The 24824-nt window shown below is 46.2% G+C and overlaps 1 protein-coding gene across 1 annotated transcript in view; it reads left to right on the top strand.

Annotated features, from left to right (window-relative positions):
• Positions 1-1036: 1036 nt before the first annotated feature.
• TMEM45A (transmembrane protein 45A) overlaps positions 1037-24824 on the top strand; it is a 41878-nt gene continuing 18090 nt past the window's right edge. Inside the window, exon 1 of the mRNA XM_048816887.2 lies at positions 1037-1437. The gene's annotated coding sequence lies outside the window, so the exon portion shown is untranslated. The remainder of the gene's footprint in view (positions 1438-24824) is intronic.

Below are 24824 nucleotides of genomic sequence, written 5' to 3'. Positions count from 1 at the left end.
GGAGTCGACGGGAAAGCGTCAGCTGTCGACTTCCCACAGTGAAGACACCGTGGTAAGTAGATCTACGTATGTTGACTTCAGCTTTGCTATTCATGCAGCTGAAGTTGCGTCTCTTAGATAGACCCCGCGTGGTAGTGTAGACAAACCCTAACTGTCAGTCGTACAGGCATTGTGGGATGGTTTCTAAAAGGCAGCAACAGTTGATGTAATCAACACAGTGTCTACACTGATACTGCATCAACATAACTACGTCAAACTAAGCGCTACACCTCTCATGGAGGTGGAGTTATTAGGTCAGCATAGCAAGCAAGTTACGTCAGCGGGAGCGACATTTTAGCGTAGACGCTTACAGAGCTAGGCTGACGTAAGTTGCCTTGCATTGACCTAACTTGGTAGTGTAGACCAGGACTAGTAACTGAGCTGACCCCAAAACAGAGCTGCCTGAGGCACTTAAACTGTGCTAGGCGCTGCCAACCTGTGACTATTCAAACGAGCGCAAAGGGGCAACCAGCAGTGAGAATTCCTAAATCCTGCAGTGGTTTGAAAGGAGGGCACCAAAAGGCTGGTAGGTCTTGGAGGTTGGGCTAGGCTGGGCCCCCTTATTGGGCCCCCTGTGGCCATACCTGTGAGTAAAATACAAATGAAAGAGATACAGGACTAAGTGTCCGATTGAAACGCCCTGCAAAATCCATCACCCCCTTCACAACTGCAAAGGAGAGAGCCTGCCAGTTTACATGTCTGAGCCCGGGGGGCAGAGACCGTGCCGTGAGCCCGCAGTCTGGGATTGGCTCTCTGCACACATTCAGAGTAACAGCGTGTTAGTCTGTATTCGCAAAAAGCTCATGCTCAAATAAATTGGTTAGTCTCTAAGGTGCCACAAGTCCTCCTTTTCTTTTTGCACACATTCAAGAGCCCAGAGAAGCGCCCCTGCCCAGACGCTCCCCCCTCCCCGCCGCTCAGTGCCACATCACTCCAGCCTCCGCCGTCCCCGCCCTCCCCCTGCAGAGGGCGGCTGGCCTGAGTGCTGCACGCCGGCCCGGGAGCCCAGAGACTGACGGCGCCGGGAGCCCATCGGAAGGCGCCGAGAAGGCAGCGCTCCCAATGAAAGGCAATCGGGGGGCGGTGCAGACAGGCGGCGCTGGACTTTAGCGCCCAGCGGTGCAGCCAGCTGAGGGACAGCTGGGCAGCTGCGGCGGGGCCCGCATCCTCTGCAGACGACAATTTGAGGCGTTCTCTACGTGCTGCAAAGAGGACGCGGGGCAAGGGGGTGTTAATGTTTCACTCCCACTCGGAGATGGGAGGCGGCGGGGACTCGGCGCACAGCTGGACGGTAAAGGTGGCTGAAGAGCCAGGCAACAGCCACAGATTGGTCTCAGTTCAAGTTTAAACGGGCAAGAAAGCGGGAGGAAGAAATTGCAAAGAAACAGACCAAGATAGGTAAGGGGTTGCTTAATATATGTTAAAACTTTGTACCGGCTGTGGGGAGGGAAGAAATCGGTCCGTGCCTCAAAGCAGATGCCGCCGGCCCCTGCACGAGAGCTCCGATTTAAAAGCATTTGAGCGGCTGTAAAGGTGTTCCCTGCATGCATCCCCCAAATTATTTGCTTTTAAATCCTGGTGTGCTGTCTGCTGGGTGGGCAGCATTTCCTTCGAGGAGGAGGGTTGCATCCAGCAACGTGTGCTCTCAAACTCTGCCTTCCTTACTCTAGACTAATGTCTTGCATTCTCTCGCTTGTACAAACACTTTCAGACAAGCCACCCCTGATTAATCAGACTAGTGTGGACTAGTGGTTAGAGCAAAGGACTAGGAGTTTTGTTTCCTAGATTCTTGGGTACTATTCCTGGCTCTGGGTAGTTGCTCTGAGGACTAATCGACATCCTTAACTTTTGTTGAGATCCTCTGCTGAAAAATGAGAAGTGCATAGCCGGAGAACTGAGGGATAGCAGAGTACCCTCATTTATGACCTGTGCAATGTGTCTGTTATAGGCAAGCGGTACTGACACTCAGTCTAGAGTACATTCAGATACTACATATCTCTTACTTTGTTATGGGATTCTATAATAATGCGCTTCATTTTAAACCCATAAATATTCTGAACTATTCCATTCAAAGCGTGGGTCACTTCTTACTTCAGTTACTATAAATCATTTACATCAGCAATTCTGAATCATGAAATGGAGGCTGCTGAAAATATTATGGATGTGAATGAAACAAATCCTACTTAGTTTTAAGTGGCTGGCACTGTTTACCTTTCTCCCTCATTCTTGGGTCTTTCAGGTTGAGAGAAATCTGTGTTTCGTCTTCGGTTTCTAGCTGAAAGAATTGAATTGGAATTTAATAACCATCACTTATTAAATGTTAGAAACTCTCAAACTACCAGGCTCCCTATTTTACTTTATTTTGTTTAAAATCTCTGAGTGCTCCGTGTTATTCCAGTTTTCAGAAATCACTCATTCTCCTCCTCTGATAGTTCTATAACTGCATACGTTCAGGTTTCAGAGTAGCAGCCCTGTTAGTCTGTATCCGCAAAAAGAAAAGGAGGACTTGTGGCACCTTAGAGACTAACATTTAAAATTATAAATTTGTTAGTCTCTAAGGTGCCACAAGTCCTCCTTTTCTTTTTGTATATGTTCACTGAATTGCATATTTCAAATATTTTTTTACCTTTTTAGTAGGCAGTTTTTAGAATTTTCAGCAGTTGGCAACTGAAATGTGCAAGAAGTTAAAGTTTTAAAGCATTTTATACCTCTGCATTTTTAAATCAGAGTTTGAGTGATTATTTTGTATTTGCACACCTGCTACTTGTGTTTTGTCCAGTGTTATAACTTTATTCTGATAGTATTATGATCTTATGTAACTGTTTTTGTTCATCTGTTGAATAATGGCACACACTGTAGTTTGAAAGTTACCATAAGTAGGTCACGATTGTAAACAGAAATGTGTTGGTGTTGCTTTTGAGGACAGATTGATCATTCACACTAAAATCACCTTTTCTAATTCAAATTAGAGCTGGATGAAATTTTGTCAGTGAATAGTTTATTTGCTGAAAAACATAGCTTTGGTTGACCTGAAACTAGTCAATGTGTTGAGTTCACTGAATAGTTTTGACCGGACTGAAAAATCAAAATGTTTCAGTAACGTCAAAATGAAACATTTGATTCTGAGCCAACTCAATTTTTGTTTTACTTCATAATTTGCTGAAAATATTAAAAAGAAGTTGTTTTCAGTTTGACCCAAATGAAACTTTTTTCAATTCTTTGGAATTGCCAGCGAACTGAAAAATCCATTTTTCGCCCTGCTCTAATTCAAATGTCTTACAACATTCAGCATTACTTAGGTAGGCTTTCCCCATATTTATCCTCTGTGGGTGGAGTAGGTTAATATTAGAGATATTTTTGGTCTGTGGAGAATATGGGTGGAAACAAGGAGAATTACTGTAGGGGTAGAATAGTAAAATGGAGTGAATGATTGAAGCTATCTTTGGATAAACTTTATTTTTGACTTACTGTTGGCTGTTTTCTATCTTCTCTTGAATATTGTACCTTTCTGTGACTATCCCTTTTTTCATTTACAGCAGCAAGTGGCCAGAGCAGTAGCATCAAAAGATTTAAAGGCTTTCTCCAGTTCATTAGTCTTAAGACACTGTTGAACCAGGATTTGTCAATGGCAAAACTCCTATTGATGCCAGTGGGAACAGGATAGGATGGCCTATCTTCTGCTCCTTAGTCACCACAGAGCCATACCGTATTTAGTTATAGCAGAGAGCAATAGAGATTATTATCCTCCTCCCTTCCTAGATGCTCACTGGACTGGGCAAAACTCTTGTGGCCTTGGTAATTTGCTTGGCAGACTTTCCACACATAAGTAAGCAGTTTCCATTAAAAACTCTTAGTTTGTACTGTGCAAAGAAATGAGTGATATGCCCGTTCTTTACTACAGGGCAGGGTACAGTACAGGCCATGCTTAAGAGTCCAGCTCCACCTTTCTTCCCAATGGAAAAGAAAAAAAAGCTGTAGGTATGATCATAACAATATGTTCACTTGTTAATCGGAGTGCCAGGCTGATTCTTGGTCACTCTTTTCTCCAGTTCAGGAAGTGGGTTAACACTTCATTCACATTGCTGAGCCTTTGTAATTCTTTTCACCTCACTTCTTCAGCACTAACTTTTTAACTAGGCTAAGCCTGGACTAGGACATCTTATAACTTTGTATTTCCCCATATTGTTGTGCCTGTTGTTTCTCTACAGGGGCTCAGAGTCAAGACACGTCTAAAATTGGGGTCTGTTGAAGTCAGTGATGATGCTTGGCTGTATCTTGGAGGACATTTGGCCTATTACTTGTAGCCATTGATTTAGTTAATCTATTAAGACCTTATCCTGTGGCTACTCTGTGGGTAGCATTCTTACTGTCTTCAATAGGGCTTCTGCCTGAAGGGCTGCAGCATTGAGTCCTCTTATGCTCTAGCCATCATTTTGGAGGATTTTTCATTTCCTACTAATGTTACTATCATTACCAAATGCCCATGTAGTCACTACAAGGTCCAAGGTGCTCTGTTAAACAGGGAATATCCCTGCTTCTGGGGTTCAGATGCCTGGGGTGCATTGGGCTTACTTACAGGTCAGGTTTTCAGACTTAACAATACTGTTTGTGTGGTGTGCCCAGGCCTTCTTCCTCCATCTCTCTTCCCTGCCCCATATGGCTTTTTGCATCTCCTCACAGTAGTGCCTGCCAGGGGCAGTATGCTTATTCAGCTACATGAGGGTCAGCACGCTGAGCACACTGTCTCTCACAGGCCTTATCTTGAGGAGAAGACTTCCAACAGCAGAAAAACATGAGTCTCATGGAAGAGGGAGGGGAACAGGCTATGCCACTGGGCCTAGCCTCAGCTCACATGATTGCTCCTGCTCTTCTCAGCCCAAGTGTTTTGCTGGATGCAGCTGGCCTGATGGCAATTAGCCATGTGGCAGTCTCCTGCTCTCCCATTACACTGTGTTGGTTCAGTACCTAGCATAATGGGGTCCTGGTCCATGGCAGGAACTCACAGGAGCTACCATAATACAAATAAATAATAACAGGGCAGTATCACCAGCCTCAAGCATTCAAAACTCATGGGTCAGGCCCCTCAAAATTATGAGACTCAAACATACATTTTTGGTCTTTTTATTTGTCTTCTGTTTTCTGAGCTGTTAGTGTTCATGTTTTTCAGCTTTTCTCCACAGCCATGAAAGTTAGAAACGTTTTCTAAATGAAAGCTGAGATTCTCACATGAGTTTGGAAGCTGGGGCTTTAAGAAAAACACTAAGTATTGTGAGACTTGTTCTGTAATCACAAGAGTTAGCAACACTGCAGTGCAGTCTTCCATGAGGAGTCTAGAATGCATTTGGGGTGGCTTAGGTGTCTCCCCTCTCTCCTGTTCCTAACCTCATTTGCTTTTAGGAGCAGAAGGTGACAGTAATCAACTGGCATGAGCATCACCTGCTGCTCACTCTGCTTTTAGCCTGGTTCACGGCCAGCTGCTATAGCCTGTGGTGCGGCAGGGCCATCTTGGAGAATGTTGACAAGAACAGTCAAACAGGCTATGGCCCTGTCTGTCTCTGAGGTTAGTCCTGATTCAGCAGTAGCAGCCAGCAACCAGTATAGCTGCTGCCAGGGAAACCTGAAATGTAGATGAGGAAAGCTGCCAATTGTACAGGATGAGTTAATTTTGCTTGAAACAGGAATAAGAAGAAATGGTGTAAATCATAGCTTTCTTTGTCTTCTCCAGATGCTGGACACAGATTGCTAAATCCCAAGTATTGACAAAGTAATGACATCTCATGCTCTATGGGTATGTCTACACTACGGAATAAGGTCGAATTTATAGAAGTCGGTTTTTTAGAAATCGGTTTTATATATTCGAGTGTGTGTGTCCCCACAGAAAATGCTCTAAGTGCATTAACTCGGCGGAGCGCTTCCACAGTACCGAGGCAAGCGTCGACTTCCGGAGCGTTGCACTGTGGGTAGCTATCCCACAGTTCCCGCAGTCTCCGCTGCCCATTGGAATTCTGGGTTGAGATCCCAATGCCTGATGGGGCTAAAACATTGTCGCGGGTGGTTCTGGGTACATATCATCAGCCCCCCGTTCCCTCCCTCCCCCCGTGAAAGCAAGGGCAGACAATCATTTCGCGCCTTTTTTCCTGAGTTACCTGTGCAGACGCCATACCACAGCAAGCATGGAGCCCGCTCAGGTAACCGTCACCCTATGTCTCCTGGGTGCTGGCAGACGCGGTACGGCTTTGCTACACAGTAGCAGCAACCCATTGCCTTCTGGCAGCAGACGGTGCAATACGATTGGTAGTCGTCCTCGTCGTGTCCGAGGTGCTCCTGGCCGCGTCGGCTGGGAGCGCCTGGGCAGACATGGTCGCAGGGACTAAATTTGGAGTGACTTGACCAGGTCATTCTCTTTAGTCCTGCAGTCAGTCCTATTGAACCGTCTTATGGTGAGCGGGCAGGCGATACGGACTGCTAGCAGTCGTACTGTACCATCTTCTGCCAGGCAGGCAAGAGATGAGGATTGCTAGCAGTCGTATTGCACCATCTTCTGCCAGGCAGGCAAGAGATGGGGATGGCTAGCAGTCGTACTGTACCATCTTCTGCCGAGCAGCCATGAGATGTGGATGGCATGCAGTCCTTCTGCACCGTCTGCTGCACCGTCTGCTGCCAGCCAAAGATGTAAAAGATAGATGGAGTGGGTCAAAACAAGAAATAGACCAGATTTGTTTTGTACTCATTTGCCTCCTCCCCTGTCTAGGGGACTCATTCCTCTAGGTCACACTGCAGTCACTCACAGAGAAGGTGCAGCAAGGTAAATCTAGCCATGTATCAATCAGAGGCCAGGCTAACCTCCTTGTTCCAATAAGAACGATAACTTAGGTGCACCATTTCTTATTGGAACCCTCCGTGCAGTCCTGCCTGAAATACTCCTTGATGTACAGGCACCTCCTTTGTTGATTTTAGCTCCCTGAAGCCAACCCTGTAAGCCGTGTCGTCAGTCGCCCCTCCCTCCGTCAGAGCAACGGCAGACAATCGTTCTGCGCCTTTTTTCTGTGCGGACGCCATACCACGGCAAGCATGGAGCCCGCTCAGCTCACTTTGGCAATTAGGAGCACATTAACCACCACACGCATTATTCAGCAGTATATGCAGCACCAGAACATGGCAACGCGATACCGGGCGAGGAGGCGACGTCAGCGCGGTCCCGTGAGTGATCAGGACATGGACACAGATTTCTCTGAAAGCATGGGCCCTGCCAATGCATGCATCATGGTGCTAATAGGGCAGGTTCATGCTGTGGAACGCCGATTCTGGGCTCGGGAAACAAGCACAGACTGGTGGGACCGCATAGTGTTGCAGGTCTGGGACGATTCCCAGTGGCTGCGAAACTTTCGCATGCGTAGGGGCACTTTCATGGAACTTTGTGACTTGCTTTCCCCTGCCCTGAAGCGCATGAATACCAAGATGAGAGCAGCCCTCACAGTTGAGAAGCGAGTGGCGATAGCCCTGTGGAAGCTTGCAACGCCAGACAGCTACCGGTCAGTTGGGAATCAATTTGGAGTGGGCAAATCTACTGTGGGGGCTGCTGTGATGCAAGTAGCCCACGCAATCAAAGATCTGCTGATATCAAGGGTAGTGACCCTGGGAAATGTGCAGGTCATAGTGGATGGCTTTGCTGCAATGGGATTCCCTAACTGTGGTGGGGCTATAGACGGAACCCATATCCCTATCTTGGCACCGGAGCACCAAGCCGCCGAGTACATAAACCGCAAGGGGTACTTTTCGATAGTGCTGCAAGCTCTGGTGGATCACAAGGGACGTTTCACCAACATCAACGTGGGATGGCCGGGAAAGGTGCATGATGCTCGCATCTTCAGGAACTCTGGTCTGTTTCAAAAGCTGCAGGAAGGGACTTTATTCCCAGACCAGAAAATAACTGTTGGGGATGTTGAAATGCCTATATGTATCCTTGGGGACCCAGCCTACCCCTTAATGCCATGGCTCATGAAGCCGTACACAGGCAGCCTGGACAGTGGTCAGGAGCTGTTCAACTACAGGCTGAGCAAGTGCAGAATGGTGGTAGAATGTGCATTTGGACGTTAAAAGGCGCGCTGGCGCAGTTTACTGACTCGCTTAGACCTCAGCGAAACCAATATTCCCACTGTTATTACTGCTTGCTGTGTGCTCCACAATATCTGTGAGAGTAAGGGGGAGACGTTTATGGCGGGGTGGGAGGTTGAGGCAAATCGCCTGGCTGCTGGTTACGCGCAGCCAGACACCAGGGCAGTTAGAAGAGCACAGGAGGGCGCGGTACGCATCAGAGAAGCTTTGAAAACCAGTTTCATGACTGGCCAGGCTACGGTGTGAAAGTTCTGTTTGTTTCTCCTTGATTAACTCCCCCGCCCCTTGGTTCACTCTACTTCCCTGTAAGCTAACCACCCTCCCCTCCTCCCTTTAATCATTGCTTGCAGAGCCAATAAAGTCATTGCTGCTTCACAGTCATGCATTCGTTATTCATTCATCACACAAATAGGGGGATGACTACGAAGGTATCCCAGGAGGGGTGGTGGAGGAGGGAAGGAAAATGCCACACAGCACTTTAAGCACAGCACTTTAAAAGTTTACAACTTTAAAATTTATTGAATGACAGCCTTCTTTTTTTTGGGCAATCCTCTGTGGTGGAGTGGCTGGTTGGCCGGAGGCCCCCCCACCGCGTTCTTGGGCGTCTGGGTGTGGAGGCTATGGAACTTGGGGAGGAGGGCGGTTGGTTACAGAGGGGCTGCAGTGGCAGTCTGTGCTCCAGCTGCCTTTGCTGCAGCTCAACCATACACTGGAGCATACTGGTTTGGTCCTGCAGCAGCCTCAGCATTGAATCCTGCCTCCTCTCATCACGCTGCCGCCACCTTTGAGCTTCAGCCCTCTCTTCAGCCCGCCACTTACTCTCTTCAGCCCGCCACTTACTCTCTTCAGCCCTCCACCTCTCCTCCCGGTCATTTTGTGCTTTCCTGCACTCTGACATTATTTGCCTCCACGCATTCGTCTGTGCTCTGTCAGTGTGGGAGGACAGCATGAGCTCGGAGAACATTTCATCGCGAGTGCGTTTTTTTTTCTTTCTAAGCTTCACTAGCCTCTGGGAAGGAGAAGATCCTGTGATCATTGAAACACATGCAGCTGGTGGAGAAAAAAAAAGGGACCGCGGTATTTAAAAAGACACATTTTATAAAACAGTCGCTACACTCTTTCAGGGTAAACCTTGCTGTTAACATTACATACATAGCACATGTGCTTTCGTTACAAGGTCGCATTTTGCCTCCTCCCACCGCGTGAACGGATTTTGGTTGAATGCCAGCAAACATACACTGCAATGCTTTGTTCTACAGTGATTCCCGAGTACGTGTTACTGGCCTGGAGTGGTAAAGTGTCCTACCATGAAGGACGAAATAAGGCTGCCCTCCCCAGAAACCTTTTGCAAAGGCAGAACCGCAAATGCCAGGGCAAAGTAATCCTTTCACATGCTTGCTTTTAAACCATGTATAGCATTTTAAAAGGTACACTCACCAGAGGTCTCTTCTCCGCCTGCTGAGTCCAGGAGGCAGCCTTGGGTGGGTTCGGGGGGTACTGGCTCCAGGTCTAGGGTGAGAAACAGTTCCTGGCTGTCGGGAAAACCGGTTTCTCCGCTTGCTTGCTGTGAGCTATCTACAACCTCCTCATCATCATCTTCTTCGTCCCCAAAACCTACTTCCGTATTGCCTCCATCTCCATTGAAGGAGTCAAACAACACGGCTGGGGTAGTGGTGGCTGAACCCCCTAAAATGGCATGCAGCTCATCATAGAAGCGGCATGTTTGGGGCTCTGACCCAGAGCGGCTGTTCGCCTCTCTGGTTTTCTGGTAGGCTTGCCTCAGCTCCTTCAGTTTCACGCGGCACTGCTTCGGGTCCCTGTTATGGCCTCTGTCCTTCATGCCCTGGGAGATTTTCAGAAAGGTTTTGGCATTTCGAAAACTGGAACGGAGTTCTGATAGCACGGATTCCTCTCCCCAAACAGCGATCAGATCCCGTACCTCCCGTTCGGTCCATGCTGGAGCTCTTTTGCGATTCTGGGACTCCATCATGGTCACCTGTGCTGATGAGCTCTGCATGGTCACCTGCAGCTTGCCACGCTGGCCAAACAGGAAATGAGATTCAAAAGTTCGCGGTTCTTTTCCTGTCTACCTGGCCAGTGCATCTGAGTTGAGAGCGCTGTCCAGAGCGGTCAGAATGGAGCACTCTGGGATAGCTCCCGGAGGCCAATACCATCGAATTGTGTCCACAGTACCCCAAATTCGAGCCGGCAACGTCGATTTAAGCGCTAATCCACTTGTCAGGGGTGGAGTAAGGAAATCGATTTTAAGAGCCCTTTAAGTCGAAATAAAGGGCTTCATTGTGTGGATGGGTGCAGGTTTAAATCGATTTAACGCTGCTAAATTCGACCTAAAGTCCTAGTGTAGACCAGGGCTATGTGTTATTGACTGTAGTGTGGTTCAGGAAGGAATTTCTTTTTTCCACTTCTGCTCATAAGTTTCCCATGTTGACTTTTCATCTTTCCCTGCAGCATCACGTGTTGGCCAATCCTGGAGCAAGCATACTGGAGCTGATGGTAAAAAGTTTGTAAAATACTAAGTGTGCAAGTACAAATTGGAATGAATCATCTGGTGAACCTGGAGATAACAAGAGTCATTATATTGTTTATTATAGCCCATAAATGTACTAAGTGCTTCAAAGATGGCTCCTGCTTCATAACACAATCTAAATTGTAGATAGACCACAACCTCTAGGATGACAGACCGAAGCGAGGGATGTGGTGAGGAAGCCAAGGTTTATTGTAATGAGGTTACATGGGTACTCAGTTTATACAAGCCCATATCAGGGATTTGGAGCAATCAAATTTCTGAATTGCTCCACTCCAGCTCCGCTCCGGCACCAATAGTGACTGCTCCAGCTCCGCTCTGACTCCGCTCCGTGCTCCGACTCAAATTAGTTTTTAACTAAATAAAAAAGTGCATACTGTAATTTTGAAAAAACATTATTTTTATTAAGACTTTTAAAACAATTTAAATTTCATCAACAATGATGCAAACTAGAATCATTCATAATTTATTCTCTAAAAAATTATTGAAGCAATCAAGTCGTCTTTCATAGTCTGCTGCAAATCATTTAAAATTAACTTTAAAGCCAAAAGCAGTTGCTCTACACAAGCTTGAGTTGTTGGCATGCTCGAAGGAATTCTACAGGCAGCCTGAATGCGGTGTGTGTAGCTGTGAATGACCTCAAAAAGAGACTTAACTTTTAGCCTACCAATAGACTCCATCGCCTCACAATCTTGAATAATGCTTCATTACAATTATGAATCGCAGAAACTCGCCGGCGTCTTTCTTATTTATCCAATTCCTTGTCGAAGGCATCATCTTCTGAAGAATTGGTGCTTGAATTATCTCCATTTCCCTGTGATGGTTGAAGACGTCTCAGGGATGGACGCTCGAACAAGTTCAGAGTGGAGACAGAAATTTGAGAACAGCCTGCTATTTCTGAAGGATGTGAACTTTCTGAAACCGCAAATTCGATTGTTGATGACTCCTTTTGTTGTGTTTCATTTTCTTCAACCGAGTTCAAATGTAGCAATGGATTTTGTTTTTTGAGTCATTGAGCAATATCAAGGAGCCCTTCCTTTGCCTTTGGTATTTCCCTTGAGGTAAGAAGAATCCGATACTGTGGGTCAACATAAACTCCATCAAGGAAATGAATATTGTCAAAAAAGCTTCTCTTTGCGTTTCTGCATGGAGGATAGAATTCCTTCTGCAATTTGTCCACCATTTTCTTGCAAGAATTTGGACAGTTTTCGCCATTCCTTCATTAAAACTCCTGGGGTTACATTGGCAGCTTGAAGATTCACGGTTGTTTGGTTTGGCTTTGCCAAGAGGTCTCGCAGGTTCTTCACTTTGTCCCATTCAGCTTTTGTTAACTTGCGTTCTCTTGTTCCAGCAGCAGACACTTGTTCACAGTAAGATTGAAAAACGAGAAGCCGATCAGTCATTGCAAATGTTGAACCCCAGCGAGTCACAGTATCCAATGATTGAGTTAGCCCATGTGGATCAAGCAGAACTCTTCGACTACTTGGGGTTCGTAGTTTGACAACGACTTGTCAAATTTTTGCCAGAAATTTCTTCGCATGTTCTTTGTTCAGTCCATCCCAGATTGCCAACTGAAGAGTGTGAATACCACACCTCATCAGTTGGACTTTTGAGTCGTCCTCATGAAGCCATGTTGGAAGTATGAGGATACGGTCATTAACCCATTGCGCAGCAGCATCCATGTTGAGTTCAATTTCATCCATTCCTTTAGTTCCTTCATCAGGCAAAATAGCTTCAGTTCTGTCCACATCCCTGTGCTCAGAGGTAGAAATGGTTTCATTGTCCTAGCTGAAATTTTTGATGGCACACGTCATGTTTGCTGCATTGTCAACGCAGATGTTCAGCACTTGCATTTCATTGATCCCAAATTTTCCTAAAATAGCTTTTACTTGACTTTTCACGTATGAAGAATTGTGACTCCCTTCAGTGTCGATTATGTCCAAGGTTTTTACCACAGCTTTGTCTTTTCCTTCTTCGTAGTACTGAGCATTGATTACAAGGAAACTTCTGTTTCCACGCGTTGCCGCATCCATTTTCAGGTAGCACAATTTTTGCTCCAAAGCTTTCTTGAGCTCTTCGCGACCAGACTCAGCTATGCTGACAACTAAATGATGAACTGCATCCTGCCCCGTCGAAATGCCAAGCTGCCGACCCATTTCACCTGCAGTTTTTTGGAATCCTTTGTTCTTTAGCCGGAAGGTAGTGAGCGGTGTTGAACTCAAGCAAACCATTTCCATCAGCCCAGCACGGAAAGTATTGGCATCCATGGTGACTGTAACCTTTGAGGACTTCAGGTCAAGTTTTGTTTGCTCAATTTTGGGTTTCTTTTCAGATGAAGCTCCACAACATATCTTTTCTCCAGGAGTTTTCAAAGAGCCAGATGAACGTCATTTAGCTGTGTCAGCTTTCTGTTTTTCCTAATCTTCCGGGTCCTTTTTTGTAACCAGAGCTGCATAGTTTTCAGGATGGTTACGTTTTACCTGCCGCCAAAGGTTGAAACTTTTCATGGCACTTGCTTCACTTAACTTGAAGCTACATGGTTTGAGCTTGCCATTCACTTCCTTTTCCACCTTGCACATTGCCAATTTCCTCTTTGCTTTTCCCAAAAGCCAAAATTTGGGCTTTTCAAATTCAAAAGTAAAGATGTTGTTGAGATCCTTTTCCGTAAATCAGCTATCAATCATGGGGGCAGATTTGATTTTTTTGTTGAAGCCATGGCCAAATCTTCTTGTGCTGTCACCGCATCCAAATGTTTCTTGTTATCATCTTCAAAAAGCAATGAACAAAAGCATTACATTTTTTTATAATGTACCTGCTTGTGATATCTTAACCACTTAAGGTACTTCTAATTTATTTTGGATTTTCTGGACAAAAATGATCGCATTTTCTTTTTACACAAAATTATTATTAAAGTATATTTTAATATTTTAACATTTCTTGCCGTTTTAATGAAGTAAGAAGTATTTTAATATACATAATATAAATTTTTATTTATAAATTGCAAGTTAGTTTTTCTTATGAAATTTTGTGGTAAAAATATTCGAAATATTTTCCAAGTTTTTAATTAATATCTCAAAAATGCTTTAATATACATATATCAATGAAATTTGGTATGTGCCGTAGCGTTAGTCCGTGCTATCGCTATTCTGCAACATTAATTGTTGGGAAGTAATGAGGCTACATGTTACAAGGGTGAAAATAAACTTTAACAGGAAAGCAGATTCAAATTGCAAGCACAGTCCTTTTAGTAAAGACAGCAAATTTTTGGAAATATGTTTTTCCTTCATCAGTCTGGAAACATTATACAAGATAGAACCTGTTATTTGCTCTATCTTGTATAATGTTTCCAGACTGATGAAGGAAAAACATATTTCCAAAAATTTGCTGTCTTTACTAAAAGGACTGTGCTTGCAATTTGAATCTGCTTTCCTGTTAAAGTTTATTTCCAACGTTCTATCATACAACAGCATTCAAATAAAATTATTTAAACTACAGGCGCTATGAACTGGGGGGACTAGGCCAAGTTTATTTAACATTTTTTAAATCTTCGACTGTTTAACAGATACGACCCTGGAATATGATTTAATGCTAAAACATGCATTAAAATGGTACTCTTAATTTATTTTGTATAATTAACCGTTTCTGAGAAAACTGTTTAAAAATTTTAATGCTTAGATGCTTAGAATGATACAAACAATTTTACTTATTACTTATTTTTCAACTTTGGAACCATAAATTTTAAACGTAATAATAAATAATAAAAAATTATTAACTTATTATGGAACATAATAGTACTGCTCGTAGCCAGGGGCAGTCGACGACAAGCCTTTCTTGAAATATGAAATAAAAATGACCAACCACCAGATCGGGATGCCTATGGTTTTAATAATTTTGGATAATGTAATATGGTAGCACATACTAACGCTAAGACACAGGCATAATTTCATTACTTTATTGAAGTGTTTTTGAGATATTAATCAGAAATTAACTTTTCATCACCTTAGGAAGAAATGTTTTTTCTTAAATGACCTAAGGATTCACCCCCAAAGTTGTGCTGGACATTTTCCAATCACTCTGGATATATCACAAAAATCACTCCTAATTTATGTAAAAATGTTTACTGTATATTTATATGCCTGCTGCACACAACTTTTTCAGTAAATTTAAAATTACAAACAACGCTACCAAAAGACCATTGAACAGATGACATATAAAATAAGTCCGCCAGAGTGATATGGGAGCATGTACAAATGAACAATTGTACCGGTAACGGGATCCTGTGTGAGAAATGAGCTTAAGTGGTTAATATCTTTTGTGATACCTTAATATATCAATAAACAAAAACATTTTTTTTGCAATATACCTGTTTGTGATATCTTAAATGTTGCATCTTGCGTCACACTTTTCTGTAATTGCAGTACTCAGCGCGTCTCGTTGATCAACCCTTCAGAAAGAAGTATCTAACTAATCTACACGAGTACGTTCTCGCCTAACCTTGACACAAGGGTGGGAGCAGTCTGCAGCGTTGCCGGGTGTCTCATAATTATCTGATTCTTTAATAAAACATATCTCCAAAAAACTTTGTAATTTTGTATCTGTACATCAAATTTTGATTTCAGCCGAAGTGAGAATAACTGTGATATATTACGTAAAGTGCTAAAGTAGATGTTGATATCAGTTTTTATACAATCTGAAACTTTTTGGCATCTTCAGGACTTTCTTGCTAAATATCATTCATTTTGGATTGAAAATGGGAAAAAAAAAAACAGGAACAGTGGAGCAGCCAAGATTTTCTGTGCTCCAGCTCTTTTCCAGCTCCGGGCACAAACCTGCAGCTCCACTGCTGTGCGCTCCAGCTCCGGGCTCCGCTCCAAAGCCCTGCTCCACATAGTGTGTATTTGTATTGCTTATCACCGAATTAAGTTTTCAGAGATTTAAATGGGGAGAGTAGCAGCTTTGCAGGCCAATGTCAGGCGAGTGTTCTATGAAAAGAGGTTATCATGGGGGTGGGTTGGGAAGAGAAGATGCTTGTGGGAGAAGTGGCTGGAGGGGACACCAAGGCTGGCACCACTGGAGTATCTACATGCACACTTCATTCAACTTGAACAATGAATATACAGATCAGTTTTACATTCTCGTTCTCATGTACTGTATGATGCTGTAATGTTTAGGTTTCACAGGCTGCAGGGGAATCTTTAAATCCAAACACAGGTTTTTAAACCTTTCTACTTATCTTAAATTTGAAAAATCTTAATTTTGCAACCTGACATAATATCTTTTTGTTTTAAGATGCTATATTTGCCCTGATAAAACTGATTTAAGAGCTACCGATACCTCCTAGGAAAAATAACAACTAGTTAGAGGCACCTTTGCCTGTCATATCATGAATGTGTCTGATCAGAGATAGTTGCATGAAAATTGGGTCTTCATCCTGAAGAGTGTATGTGTTCCGGCTGCTTATTCTAAGGTGCGTGTACCCTGCAAAATTAAGTACTCCGCACTTGACATCTTAATGCTCTCGCTGGTGTCAGACTCTACAGTAATTAGTTGTGATACTGCAAATAGAGAATTATGATTTCTGGTTAGAAATAAGATGGAATCACCTCTCAGTAGATGGAGGTACTTCCTCCTCCAAAAACAGTGCTTCCTAAAGTCTCCCCTTAGACCCTAAAAAATAGCCTGGACTGAAAGTTCAGAACATGTCAAGATTAGTCAGTTTCCTAATGGTTCGTGTTGTATATGCTCATATTTTTTTAAATGGTTGCAGTTCCGTTGTTTTTGTCTTTCCTTTCAGAAAGAACCTGAAAGTGGACATATAAAATGTAATGCCTTTACTTCAGAGCACTTTACAGACTAACTGTTAAAGTGCCACAAAAGTGCCAAATGCAGTGTTAACTATACAGGAGGTCTTTGGTGTATTACAGCTCCTTGTCACATTTTATTTTTTAAATGAGCTCTCTTGACAGCTGCACTGTCTTATTAGATCCATTCCTCTGAAACACTCATAATATTGTCAATTGGCTGCAAGGGAATTCTGTGGTTCATAAAACTGATTCTAATACTGTCCAAATTATCTGTTCTGCCATATTACTTCTCCCAAGGTGGGCTTTGACTTCAAAGTCATCAGCTGAGATAACAAAGCCTTCTCTTCTCTTGGCATCTTGCTAGCATGTGCACCAGCAATGCTCGGTGTGTGAGCATGCATGGAATTCTAAGGAGTCAGAGGATTATAGTGGCCAACATGGCTTAGTATATTGTTTGTCCTTTTCGTGGCCTGTGTGATTTATGGTTGAGCAAGAGGTATTTATAATGCCACAGAGACTGTTCAGTTCAGTGAAGTGACTTTCGTTGGATTAGAGGCAAGTAGGAAGACTTATTTCTTCAGGGAGGGAATAGGGAACTGAAATTGCTAGCCCGAGACCCAAACCAGTGTGCCTAATGCAGGTATTGTGAAGAACTCCAAGTTAGCATTTTGTGGCACTTGGAAATAAGTTATTCTGTGAAGGTCCAAGTGATCATCAAATTGTAGAACTAATCAGATTGTAGAGCCATGCTCCTTCTAAATAAAATAAAATATATATAAAAAACCAATAATATCCCGTGAAATCACAAAGTTGAACTTGCTCTTTACATTTTTGTTTCCTATGATAATTTAGTGTTTAATGAAAGGTTCCAAATTGGCAAATTGATTGACATCCTATATCTGCAGAGCAGCAGCTGCTCTGACAATGAGAGCTAATGGAAGAGAAGAAGCTTGTAGTGGAATAAGTCTGTGTTGTCCCTGGATTTCTTCCAGAGATGATGTGGCTATATGGGAACAGGAGCAGATGCGGAAGGGTTGGGTGAAGGTGGACTGAAGAGTTGAGGAGACTTGGAGTGAGGGGCCATCACTGAAGGATGAGGAGTTGATGGATTGGAGGCACTAAAAGGGTTAGGTGATAGATACAGCTATGTGATCTGAGCAGGGAATGAATTATTTTCTTCTGCACAAAGGTGGTGCTGCTGGATTGCAGATCTTTCTTGTACCTAAATTGTAATTGGGGGAGAGAATTTTTTTAATGCAAAGTACATATTTTGAAAAAAGAGAAAAGGAAGACAACAAACTTCCCCACCCCCTTCAACTGGAAACTTACATGCTGGGACATGGGTATGGACTCACAGAAGTAACTGACTCATGGAGAGGAGCAGTCTGAGCCCAGGACTGGGAGATGAGTGCTTGAGTTCTAATTCTGACACTGATGCTCTCATGGTCGCCTTGGGTAAGTCAGTTAAGCCAAACATTTCAGGAATGTCTAGTGCTTTTCCATGTCCAACTTGAGGCACCTTGGGCCTCAATTTCATAAGCATATAGCATCTCTCATTCCAACTGAATTTAAAAGGGAGCTACAGATACTCAGCACCTCTGAAAATGTGGCTCAAGGTCTAATAGGCACCCAAAACCAGTGATCCTGTCTAAAAATATGGGCTTCCACCTCTGTGCCACAGTTATCCTTGACCTAGGATCAGTATTACAGGTATTGCCACACTTGTTATCAACTCCAAAGTAGCCCCATGGGAGCACATTTTCAGAACTGTGTGTAGGTGATCAGCAGCATGATGCTCATTGACTTTGAAAGCTTCATCTCTGCTTAATGTATCAGAAACATGGGGTAAAACACACTTTAACTGCTAAGGCATCTTCATCTCCAGTTCATCCGACAGTACTTCATGAACTAGCTGAAGCAATCTTGGAACCATTAGCAATTATATTTGAGAACTCCTGGAAGACAGGTGAGGTCCCAGAAGACCAGAAGAATAATAGGGTTATAAGGAATAGCCAGCATGGATTTGTCAAGAACAAATCATGCCAAACCAACCTAATTTCCTTCTTTGGCAGGTTTATTGGCCTAGTGGATGGGGGAAAGCAGTAGCCATCATATATCTTGATTTTCCTAAGGCTTTTGACACAGTCCTACATGACATTCTCCATAAGTAGGGCTCTGTGTCTGTCACGGAGGTCGTGAAAGTCACTTATTCCGTGACTTTCTGCAACCTCCATGACTTCTGCAGTGTGCCTGACCCCAGGGCCGCCCAATCAGCTGGCCGCTGCTGGAGTGAACCCGCAGCCTGCTGCACTGACTGCTGCTCTGGTGGCCTCGGGGCGAGCTGCACCAGCTGCTGCTGGAGCAAATCTGCAGCCAGCCGCCAGGATGTCCCCACAGCTAGCCGCGTCGGCGGCTGCTGCTGGAGCAGCCCCAGAGGCAGCCGCATCGGACAGCTGGACAGCTGGCTCTAGGGGCCGTCCCAGCAGCAGCTTCCCTGGGGCGCCTTTTTCCCCCCCTGCAGCAGCACCCCCCCACCACCCCAAGATTTAGTCAGGAGTATTTATAGTATATGTCATGGATAGGTCACAGGCCCTGAATTTTTGGTTATTGCCTGTGACCTGTCTATGACTTACTAAAAATACCCATGACTAAATTAAATCGTAGCCTTATCCATAAGCAAACTCGGGAAATGTGGTCTGGATGAAATTACTATAAGGTGGGTGCACAACTGGTTGAAAGACCATACTCAAAGAGTAGTTATTGATGGTTCATTGTCTAACTGGAGGGATGTATCTGGTGGGGTTCCGCAGGGGTGAGTCCTGGGTCCAATACTATTCAATATTTTCATGAATGACTTGGATAATAGAGTGGAGAGTGTGCTTATAAAATTTGTGGGGTGACATCAGGTTGGGAGGAGTTGCACACTGTGATGTGGTGTACAAACCCCACACTGAGCAACAAGGACTTAAGGGCTCATTTTGGGCTTAGCCAGCCCCGCCCCACCACACCTGTAGCAAATGCTCCATCTGCTGGAGGAATGAAAAGGCAGCGAATTAGCTCAGTTGGCGAGCAGTGCTGAAGGTGAGCAGATCTGTCACTCACAGCTCCCGCAGAGCAGAGTGAAACCTAAAGGCTCTGATGGAGCTGCCCAAAGGGGCCCTCTGTGAGGAAAGGGAGGACCCTCGGTAGAGACAAGCAGAGAGGGAAGTATTCTGTGGCCTTGGACAGTGGCGACTCCCTCTTGCTTCCCTGGGATTTGGATTTTCCCATCAGGCGAAGGCCTGGACTGAGGTAACCCCAGCAGGGGAGATGAGAGGAAGAGGCCCAGGGAGGACATCCTTAAGTAGTCTTGGTTGCCAGGTTACTGGTAGCTAAAAGGGCCCTGGGTCAGAGCCCGGTAGATGGGGAGGGCCCAGTCCGGCTCCTCTCCCCACAACTCCCTTGGCAGTCTGCGGTTGTGGCCGTGACCACTAGGCCAGGCTTCCCAACCAGACCCTGAGTAGAGACCATTCAACTGGTGGAGAACACGGATATTTGATCCCACCCCTGAGAGAAGGGGAGATCGACTGACCTAGGCATCCAAGCAGCCTGATTTAGAACAATGTGGGCTGGTCGGCCAGCAACGATGGAGTTGGAACGATTGCTGAAATGGATGCCCGAGAACCAGTAGCAGCAGCAGCATGTGGCCCAGCAACAGCAGCAACAACAACTCCTGCAGCAAATGACCGCCCAGCAGCAGCAACTGGTTCGGGACTTAGGGGCCCAACAACAGGAACAACAGCAAAGGTTAGTTCAACAAGTTGTGGCGTTGATGCAGTCCCAGGAGTGTCCCCATTAGGGGACCTGGGCCCAAGCCTAGGAGCCTCGCCGGTACCCGTGGAGCTCACAAAGATGGGCCCTGAGAAAGACCCCGAGGCTTTTCTGACAACATTTGAGTGGGTGGCTATGGCTGCGCAATGGCCATCTGACCAGTGGGCCATCCTGCTGGCACCCTACCTAATGGGAACGGTGCAGGCCGCATATTTGGGACTGGATGCAGAGAGCCCCCAAGACTACCCCCAGGTCAGAACGGCTATCTTGGACTACCTCGACATTACTGAGGAGACCTTCACCAGAGGTTCTGGGGGGAAAGGTACCGTCCAGGTGCCCAGCCCTGGGTTGTCACTCAGAAACTGAGATCTGTGTTGGAGATGGCTAAAGCCTGAAGGGCGGACCGGAGTAGTGGTGGCTGAACTCATCCTGGTGGAGCAGTTTGCCCAAATCCTCCTGAAAGGGGGTAGGGACTGGGTACTCAGACATCGACCAGAGTCACTTACCGATACTGTGAGATTGATGGAAAACTATCTGGCAGCTGAGATGGCTCTAACTCCCACTTCCGAGCCGTTGCTTGACTCCAGAGGGGCTCCTCGACAAAAGGGGGAAGCCAGCCAGGGAGACAGAAACTAGACAGGGTGCTTCCCAAAGCCCCCACTTATCAGGGGCCCAGCCAGCCTTTGAGCCCAGGGCTAGGAGCCTGGGAGAAGCCCCAGGCCCTCCAGCCCCAGCCTGAACATAAAGTCTGGGGTCCTCAAGCGACTGCCCTGCCCAGAGGCCAGGAAGGGTGAGGGGGCCAAGCACCTTGGGGAAGACAGTCCCTGAGGCCTGGTCTGGACCAGCAGTCTCAGGGCTAACCAAGGGGGCCTGTTTCTCCTATGGGTGTCTGGGCCACCATTATCAGGAATGACCTGATATGGAGTGCAGCTATGGGCAAGTATGGACGGCAGAGAGCCGTGCCCAGAAGTGCACCCCAGCAAAATTAACAGTTCCTGTACAAATAAATGGAACTGAGGTAATAGGGCTAGTAGACGTGGGGTGTGGGCAAATCCTGGTCCCCAACTCTGAAGCCCCCAGAGATACCATCTTCCTGCAGAGCATTCACGGGGCTATTAAACCCTATCCCAGTGCCTGGGTAGAGGACACCATAGGGGATAGCACAAGACCGCTCGTAGTAGGGCTAGCCCCAACCCTAGCTAACCTGTTATATTGGGTTGGGATTGGGAGCACTTTTCTGACCTATTGAGGGGATGTAGGCCTGTTCCCTGGAGCCTGAAGGAAGCACCCAGGGGAAGCAGGGCAGACAGGGAACTCCGGCCTGTGACCCTGGCGAGAGTAGGGGAGGAGCAGGACCCCGGAGAGGGGGGTTCCTGCCAAGAGGGAGTGCTGCCGGAAGATGCACCCAATCAGGAGACATTACAAATCCTGCTCCTGGAAGGGGAGTTACTGACCCAAGAGATGGATTTTGTGAAGGACCAGAGGGAGGATGAGACCTTGACCCATGCATATGAACAACTCCGAGTGATTAATGGCGAGGTCATAGATCCCCACTGGGCTGCACAGTACCCCCACTTGAGCTCAAAAAGAAACAATTATATCAGCTGGAAAAGGACCATTGGATGGGCGAAATCCATTCACAATTCCTTGTCCCTCAGCTACATCGGTGAGAAGTCATGTGATTGGCCCATGCCGTCCCCTCCGCAGGCCACCTTGGACAGGAGAAAACTCTGGCTCAGATCTTAGACTGCTTCTTCTGGCTTGGGTACATCAAGAAGTTAAAAACTTCTGTGACGCCTGCCTGGAATGCCAGCTAGTCAGGCCAAAATGGGGGATGAAAGCCCCCCTCGTCCCTCTCCTGGTCATCGATGTCCCCTTCGAACGAATTGGGATGGACCTTGTCGATCCCTGGAAAAACATGCCACCGGATACAAACACCGATTGGTGATAGATGATTTTGCAACTTGCTATCCGGAGGCAATCCCACTCTGTAACACCAATTCAAAGACTATTGCCACGGAACTTTTGAAAATCTTTGCTCGAGTAAGAGTTCCCCAGGAGATTCTCACTGACCAAGGCACCAATTTCCCAGCCCACTTGATGAAACAGGTCTGTGAGCTTTTGAGAATAAGAGCCTCCGTACGTCCGTTTATCACCCGCAAATGGATGGCCTGGTTGAACGCTTCAACCTAACCTTAAAGCAGATGGTGAAAAGGTTTATGTCAGAAGACCTCCCACATTGGGATCAGCTGATCCCCCCCCTCCTGTTTGCCATTCAGGAAGTCCCACAATCCTCTACAGGCTTCTCCCCATTGGAGCTCCTGTATGGGAGACGGCCATGGGGAATCCTCAACCTGGTCCGGGAGATGTGGGAAGGACAATCTCTGAGAACTCAGAATGTCCTACAGTACATGTTGATACTCAGGGGGAGACTTGAGACTGTGGGAGCTGTGGCTAAAGAAAACCTCCTCACCTCTCAACAAACCCAGGAATGCTCCTATAACAAGGGAGTGCGGGTACACACTTTCAGGCCAGGCGATCGGGTCCTCCTTCTACTCCTGAGCACTGAGTCTAAACTACTGGCCAAGTGACAGGGACCCTATGAAATTGTGCACCAAGTCGGACCAGTCAATTATGAGGTTAGCCAACCTGACAAATGGAAGCCCACCCAGGTCTATCACATCAACCTGCTCAAGGCGTGGAAAGAACGAGAAAGTCTGTTCATCACCCTGTGCTCCCCAGAGCCAGAACCGGGGCCCCAAGAACGTTACACCCTGTCCCCAGGGGCTATACAGGTGGGGGAACAACTTTGCCCTGAACAAAGAGCCCAGGTGCAGAGCCTAGTGAAGGCCTCCCCAATGGTGTTGTCCTCCCTACCAGGAAGGACCCACCTCACGCACCATCACATCCAGACTGAACCTGGGCAGATTGTCTGGGAGAACCCCTGGCCACTTCCCCAGAAAGTGCATGAAGCAGTAAAACAGGAAGTCCAGACCATGTTGGAGCTTGGGGTCATTGAGGAATCCCACAGCGAGTGGCAAAGCCCTGTCTTATTAGTCCCAAAGCCAGATGGCACTGTCCAGTTTTGCATTGACTTCAGGAAGGTTAATGCGATCTCCAAATTTGATGCCTACCCCATGCCCCGGGTGGATGAATTACTAGACCGGCTGGGTGAAACTCAGTACATCACTACCTTAGTCTTAACAAAAGGGTATTGGCAATTCCTGCCCACACCAGAATCGCATGAAAAAAATGCTTTTGCCATTCCATTTGGTCTGTACCAGTTTTGAACGATGCCCTTTGGACTCCATGGGGCACCCACGACATTCCAATGCCAGGTGTTGCAGCCCCATAACTCCTACGTGGCAGCCTATTTAGATGATGTAGTCACCTACAGCCGAACCTGGGAAAAATATCTGGTCCAAGTGGCAGCTTTGCTCCACTCCCTGCGACAGGCTGGACTAACAACAAATCCTGCAAAATGTAAAATTGGGAAAGAGGAAACCATCTATCTGGGATACATTTTTGGGAAAGGCCAGATCCGGCCCCTTATAGATAAACTCCAGGCGCTCAAGGACATCCCCATGACCTACCACCAAGAAACAGGTCAGGAGTTTTTTTGGGGCTTGCTGTTTACGACCGCCGGTTTGTACCAAGATTCTCGATGATTGCAGCCCCTCTCACAGACCTCGTCACGAACGACAGCCCCAAGAAAGCACACTGGTCCGAGGTTGTGAAAAGGCCTTTCAAGAATTGAAAGAACGCCTCTGTACAGAACCAGTCCTATTCAGTCCAGACTTCTCCAAAGAATTCATTTTGCAGACAGTTTCTTCCGATGTGGGACTCGGCACTGATTTATCTCAGGAAATAAAGGGGGAGGAAAACCCAGTGCTCTGTTTGAGCCGCAAGCTGTTCCCATGAGAACGAGCCTACTGTGTCATGGAGAAGGAAGGCCTGACAGTGAAATGGGCCGTAGACTCAGTCTGATACTATCTCCTGGGAAACCCATTCAAACTCATCACTGACCATGCTACATTAAGATGGTTAAACACCATGAAGGACACAAACCCCCGACTGATGTGCTGGTACCTGTCTCTCCAACCCTACGCATTCCAAATTCAGCATTGAATTGGGAAAGCCCACCAGAATGCTGACTTCTTTTCCAGGGAAGAGGGGGCGCAATTGGATGGCCCCAACTTCCCAGGCTCCATCTTGAGCGGGAGGGTGTGTGGTGGGGTGTACAAACCCCACACTGAGCAACAAAGTTTTAAGGGGTCATTTTGGGCTCAGCTAGCCCCGCACCGCCACACCTGCAGCAAATGCTCCATCTGCTGGAGGAATTAAAAGGCAGCGAATTAGCTCAGTTGGCGGGCAGTGCTGAAGGTGAGCGAAGGCCTTGGACTGAGGTGACCCCAGGGGGGGAGACAAGAGAAAGAGGCCCAGGGAGGACAACCTTAAGTAGTCTTAGTTGCCAGGTTTCTGGTAGCTAAAAGGGCCCTGGGTTGGAGCCC

This window comes from Caretta caretta, chromosome 1, assembly GCF_965140235.1.
Source record: "Caretta caretta isolate rCarCar2 chromosome 1, rCarCar1.hap1, whole genome shotgun sequence".
NCBI classification, from domain to species: Eukaryota; Metazoa; Chordata; order Testudines; family Cheloniidae; genus Caretta; species Caretta caretta.
This window is presented reverse-complemented; position numbering and strand designations above follow the sequence as displayed.